General features: G+C 29.1%; 1 long non-coding RNA gene across 3 annotated transcripts; it reads right to left on the reverse strand.

The window, feature by feature from the left end:
* Positions 1 to 1,872: 1,872 nt before the first annotated feature.
* On the reverse strand, positions 1,873 to 5,329 carry LOC149881767 (uncharacterized). Of its 3 annotated transcripts, XR_016444782.1 has the most exons (3): positions 5,209 to 5,329; positions 3,931 to 5,031; positions 1,873 to 2,744 (listed from the first exon to the last, which is right to left on the reverse strand). It is a non-coding gene; the product is annotated as an uncharacterized LOC149881767 (long non-coding RNA). The 3 variants fall into 3 exon arrangements; XR_016444780.1 differs by having other exon boundaries at positions 3,931 to 5,329; XR_016444781.1 differs by having other exon boundaries at positions 4,910 to 5,323.
* Positions 5,330 to 5,900: the final 571 nt, after the last annotated feature.

A 5,900-nucleotide genomic window follows, 5' to 3' on the forward strand; every position in this document is an offset into this window, starting at 1 on the left:
CTCCTCACAAAAACGTTTCTGCACCAAGATCTTCTTCTCTTGCTTTAGCCGTTTCTTTTCTTCACTTCTGGCTGCCCATGTTTGGAAAGAAAGGTTGTAAGAAATATGTAATATCATTTCCATATAACGAATCCAGGCATGTAATGTAGAAAATCCGTATTGATACAAATTTTCATTTTCAAGTCTAGAAGCCACTTTAGTCAAATAGTAGGTTTGCCGTGGAGTAGCTCCACATATTGTACATGTAGACCCAGAAGGCGTATCCGTTAATGCCTGAGCCACTTTTCCATCTACCATTGTTAGAAAAAGTTCATGTTTTACTTGTACACTTTTACCATTTTTATTAATTGTAGACGGCCGCAAAGAGTTTGTTTGGATCTTTATTTCATTTATAATGGGTTAAGTTTTCTCGGGAGTTTCTTTGCAAAATTCTATGCATATAGGTCGACAAAAACAAACAGATGAAGGTGCCGGATTTTCCCAAAAAACTGTGCCAGTTACTTCATCAATTAGTTTGATAGGCACCAAAGAACTAGTAAACAAATTTGTATCAGAAATAAGTTCAGATTCCTCTGGAAGTTTCTGCTTGTGTTGAATTTGGCCAGAGGAACCACCACACCCCCATTTACTAGATAAAAGTAAATGTTTGAATTCAATACTGTACATGGAATCTATTGTCAAATTCTAGCTACAGCTAATCCAATAAATCTTGCAGTTCCAGAATTTTCGCATGTGTGTTCGTAATTTTTATTACAGAGATGGTGGATAGCAGGTCTGTTTAATTCCTTAAATTTTACAATATGGTGGGAATATGGAACAGTATCGTTCATTTGTCACCTGCCTCATGTACAAATATTGTGCTTTTGTTAATTCTAAATCAATAAACACGCTGAGTGCTTCTTCATCCGTTAGCATATTTTTCTGGCTTGCGCTTTTCATAAAACTCGATATTAAGTTTTTTTTGTCTTTATCAGCAATCTTCATGATTCCACAACTTTTGCTTCTGCTTCTTCTCCTATTAAACGCAACGCCTGAAGATATGTATTAAAGATGTGCTTGAATCCATATTCCTTAAGTTACATGATACTTTTCTTTTTTTGCTTTCCATCTTTTATTAAACGACACAATAATGTGCCTTTAAATATCACTAATAATAAAACACAAGTTGTCCTCAGATAGTTAACAATTTTCTTTTAAAATTGTTGACAGTGCCTCAACTGTCCTTCCTCCATCTATATAGGAAAGCAATAATTTACGTTTCGAACACTTAAAAATTGTCATTTTAACAAGTCACAAAAGTAATGTACATAATATTCAATAGTCAAACGTGTCAGTTTAATTTCCACTGTGAATTTATTATACTGATATAAATGTTTGAACTCTTTATATATTGGCAGTGTACATTCACCACAAAATGAGTGCAAAAATACAAGAATGCCATGGTATCAATAACAAATTGACAATAAATTAAAAAACATATACAAAGCTGTTGTTATAAATGAACAAAATTTGAAACCACGATAAAAAGCGGTTTTCTGTTTTTTTTACTTTTATCACTTTTTTCTCGTTAATTTCGGAAACCGCATGTTTCTTCAACTCATTCTTATACATGTTTTTAACAAACACCTAGGCTATAATACTATATTAAATGTAAAGCGTGGGGAAGCGTGGGTAACTGCCAAAAGTCTCAGTGAACTTGAAGAATATAATTTTTTTTTCATTTATTTTATTGTTCAAAGAATTACTCCTAAACTGAACCATATAAATAAAAATGTATAATTTTCTTAAAATCTCCATAAGATGAGCTTTTCAAAAATGTATAATACTTTATATTTATTCCTAGAGAGTTTTACAAAAAATTAACTTTTAAAGTGATGAAGCGAACAGGTTTGAATTGAACATCCCCAAAAGTAATAAACAGTAGGGCTTCAAAACTTTTTTTTTTACATATAATTGTGTGAAACTCCTGCATAATAGTAATATTAAACTATTAAATAAAATTGAAATATAATGACAGTAGCGACATTAGTAAAAAACATGTATGATATGCTGTTGCTCTACAATTTTCCACTGTGTGTTGGCCCGACTTTGGTTCGACGTTATCACTTGAGTGATAAAATAAATCAACGCTTCCGACGTTGTGCCGACATTGGCCCAATTTATATGTGCTAGCTGGGGTATCAGTCAATAGTGTTTGTCAATTTGGCTTGTAGTTGGTTAATTTAGATTGACAAAAGTTGATGAAAAAAGTCTTTTATTTTTAAACTTCTGCTTTCTATTAATCTAAATTTGACAGAATATTGATAACCGCAAATTACAAATAAGAAATGGTAAATTGTTTAATAAGTATTTTTTTGATAATATGCATCAAAATGTGACGCAAACTTGGATAATTATCAGATAAAATGAAGCAGCATGCAAGCTCATGCATATTGTCTGATATTTATCTGCGTTTTTGGTGAGTAAACCAATTGTCAAACCATCTAATAGAGATGAATCTTCTCCCTGGAAATCAAGACGCCAAAATAGTTTTTATTTCTTAGCAAAGCCCATATTTCATCATCTAAAGTAGGCATTTTCTGATACTTCGCTTCTAAATCGTTGAAAGGGAGAGATTTCCGAAAGCAAAGTTTCAAAACACAGTTTGTTGGGAAAACATTCCGATGTTTGCAGTTCATATTGGCAATAACGGTGTTGGAACAACGCAGTTACTTTAATAGTTAAGGGATTATGGGAACGATCTGCTAAAAAAAAGAGTTATTTTATTTAGAAGTGATTCTTATTCTCAATATCTTAGTAGCGGTTTGAATTAACATAGTAGAAAACATGTTATATAGAAATTCTGTAAAAAATCTCCACTATTAAGAGGCACTTACCTGAAGATATTTGTTATTATTGTAAAATAATTGTATTTGTTTATTTTAAGTACAAATATTTTTTGTTTGCTTTTATAAGTATTTCTTATATTCTTAATTTTAGACTTGACACCAGTCATTGTGTTTAGCATTAATACAGATGATGACATAAGACCTGGTGCTCTTAAATATTTTTACTTACAAAATAGAGTTACTTTTTTGTGAATAATTCAAGTTTTAAAATTGTAATTTCATGCCTGTGCTTATATTGGGATAAATGCGGTATTTAGTTCATTCAAATGCGAGAAAGTAAGATAGTAATTGAATTTGAATTAAAGAATTTTTTTTTTCGTTATTTTGACAAAATAGAATTTTTCGGATAAAAGAATAAAAAGAAGAATTTAGTCCAATTTTACAGGCAATATGTATAATATTTTTTTGCAAGCATCGAAAAGTTAATGATTTTTCAGTTTTACTTGTTTTGCTAGTGAATAAAAGAAAATTTGAAAGGATTAGAAAAACCCAACTTTACTGCGTAATTTATGGTTGAAATGTTTTTTATTCATTTATTATGGATTTAGAAATTTTAAGGCTAATCAGAAGACACTTCATGTTAAGTAAAGCATGGAGATAAATGTAGATTAAGACTCTTAAAATGTTTTGGTTGCATTATATTTATTAGAGTTGAACTTTGATTTTTTAGAAAGAGCTAGCAGTAATGAAGAAGCACTTAAAATGTGGCAGATTTCTTGTCAGTTTGAAAGATGTTATTTATAGTGAGAGAATAATCCAAATAAAAAATTTGATAAAAGAAGGAATTGACATTTTTGAAAATAATGAATATATAATTCAAACTTTAAGGTAAGAAAACTTAGTTCAAACAATTCTAATCTTCTTTAAATTTCTTTATTTTGCTCATTTTAAGGTTAAGATCATTTTTTGATAGACAAAGCATTTTATTCTCCGAATTTTTTTTTTTTTTTTTCTTTCTTTCTTTAATGAAAATTTCAAAACACTTTAATAAATTTTGATAAAATTAATTTAAAAAAGCTTTTAAAAATAAGTAAGTTCTTACTTTTGTGAGTCTTTGACCTCTTTGATCGACTGGCTTGAGTTTTTCTTTCAAGTTTGATGGTATATCTGTGAACGCTATAATTTCTGATGTTTATAGCAAAAATGTATAAAGTTTTTTCACTTTCAAAATAGTTATGCATTTTTTTGGGGTTACTTCAATACCGAAAGCACTGCCTAGAGAATCAATTACGCTTAGTCCCAATATTTGGCAAAAGTTAGTAATAGAGATTTTTAATTTTTCAAACCTGATATATCATCATATATGATGATATATTTGACATCGATGTTGCTAAAATGATAGTATCTTGCCTACTTGATTATGATGTGTGAGACTTCATTTTAAACCCTGCAATCATTGTATGCAGAGTGTTTCAACTATTAGATGAGAAAATTGGAAAATTTCAATGGCATATGTATCAAAGAAGTTTATCATTATAAGTTCTTTGTAATTTCCATAGTAAAAAGGAACGCATGACTAATGCAACTGTTGATTCTTAGAAAAAATTTTATAAGCAAATATTCAATTGGATGAACTTTTTAAAAAGTATGTTATTATAGCAGTCCAACCTGTTACTGTTTTTACAAGTATTTTAAGATCTTCACCACATTATGCATTTATTAGATTTTAAATAATCCTATATGAAAAATTGGCCAAAGTGTAACAGGAAACATCAATATAACCACACCTGAAAGACAAAAGGCCTTTTGTGATTTTTTTGGGGAAAATGATTTTTCTTTCTAAACTTGTTTGTATTGCTTGTCTACATTTTTTTCCAAAACTAAAGGTGTTTTAAAAAGAACTCAAAAAGCCCGATGTAAACCGATTATAATATGATACGTAAGCCTATTGATAATTTTTGTTTGTTGTTATGAAATCAGTTTAATAAATAAGTGAAGTAAACCTCCCATAAAAATTTTTTAATAGAAATTCGCAGTTTTTTACCTGAAAAATTGTGAAAACGTCACTTAGGGCCTTTTACCTTTTAGGTATCAATTAGTTCAGTACCAGTGCAATCCAAAAGTTCAGCTGAAAGACAAGAAATTCTGACTTCAAGAAAGCTACTAGAAGCGGTACTTTTAAAACATCTTCGACACACACAACCTGAAAAAAGTGACGAAAACAGAAATAGGAATTAATTGAACAATAGCATTATATTTTGCATGTGTTGAATCACATGTAGTATTAAATGATTTGAAATAAAGAAGAAAAGCAAAACCAAAAAAAAGATTAAAGTAATAAGAAAAAAAAAAACCATTAATAAATCAAATGTCACTTAACAGATTCAAGAACAGACATTTCTTGCAGAAAGCCACACATGATGATAGTGGATAACACTAGTGAGAACCAAACATCAGAACTTGAAGACGTAAAAAGTTTCTCGTTTTTTCAGAACTGAATATTAAAAAAAGTATCACAAAGTAATCCTGCAAAGAACTTAAATTCTAGTTTAGCATAAACCGGTACTAAATTACTTATCATTATGTTGTAGAGCTTTATAGTTTGAAAACAACGTTACAAAGTTACGAAGTAACTTACTAACTAAAGCTAATTGAACAATAATGTGTTACATTTTCAGGGCTATTTTACAGTTTTTTTATATTGCTAATTTGTAAACTCAAACTGGTTTTACAAATTAGCAATTTAAAAAAACTGTAGAATAACATTAAATATATATTAAAAATGTTTTCTCTACTTTGTTAGTCAAAGTTTCAATGGTACTATTACGCTTCATGATGTAACTTTAACTTTTAAAGCATAAAGCATACTACTGCCAATGTAAAATATTTACAAAACACTTAATAAAAACTATCATGTATAAAGGAATAATTATTTTTGAAACCACATGGTAAAAACATATATGGATTTCTAAAGCATTTCTAAATGAAGCATTTTTAAAGCACTTTTAAAGCATTTTTAAAGAACTTTTAAAGCATTTTTAAAGCATTTTTAAAGCATTTTTAAAGCATTTT

Source organism: Hydra viridissima, unplaced genomic scaffold (genome assembly GCF_058129835.1).
Source record: "Hydra viridissima isolate aposymbiotic clone 2 unplaced genomic scaffold, HvirCarnegie_v1 scaffold_11, whole genome shotgun sequence".
Classification (NCBI taxonomy): domain Eukaryota; kingdom Metazoa; phylum Cnidaria; class Hydrozoa; order Anthoathecata; family Hydridae; genus Hydra; species Hydra viridissima.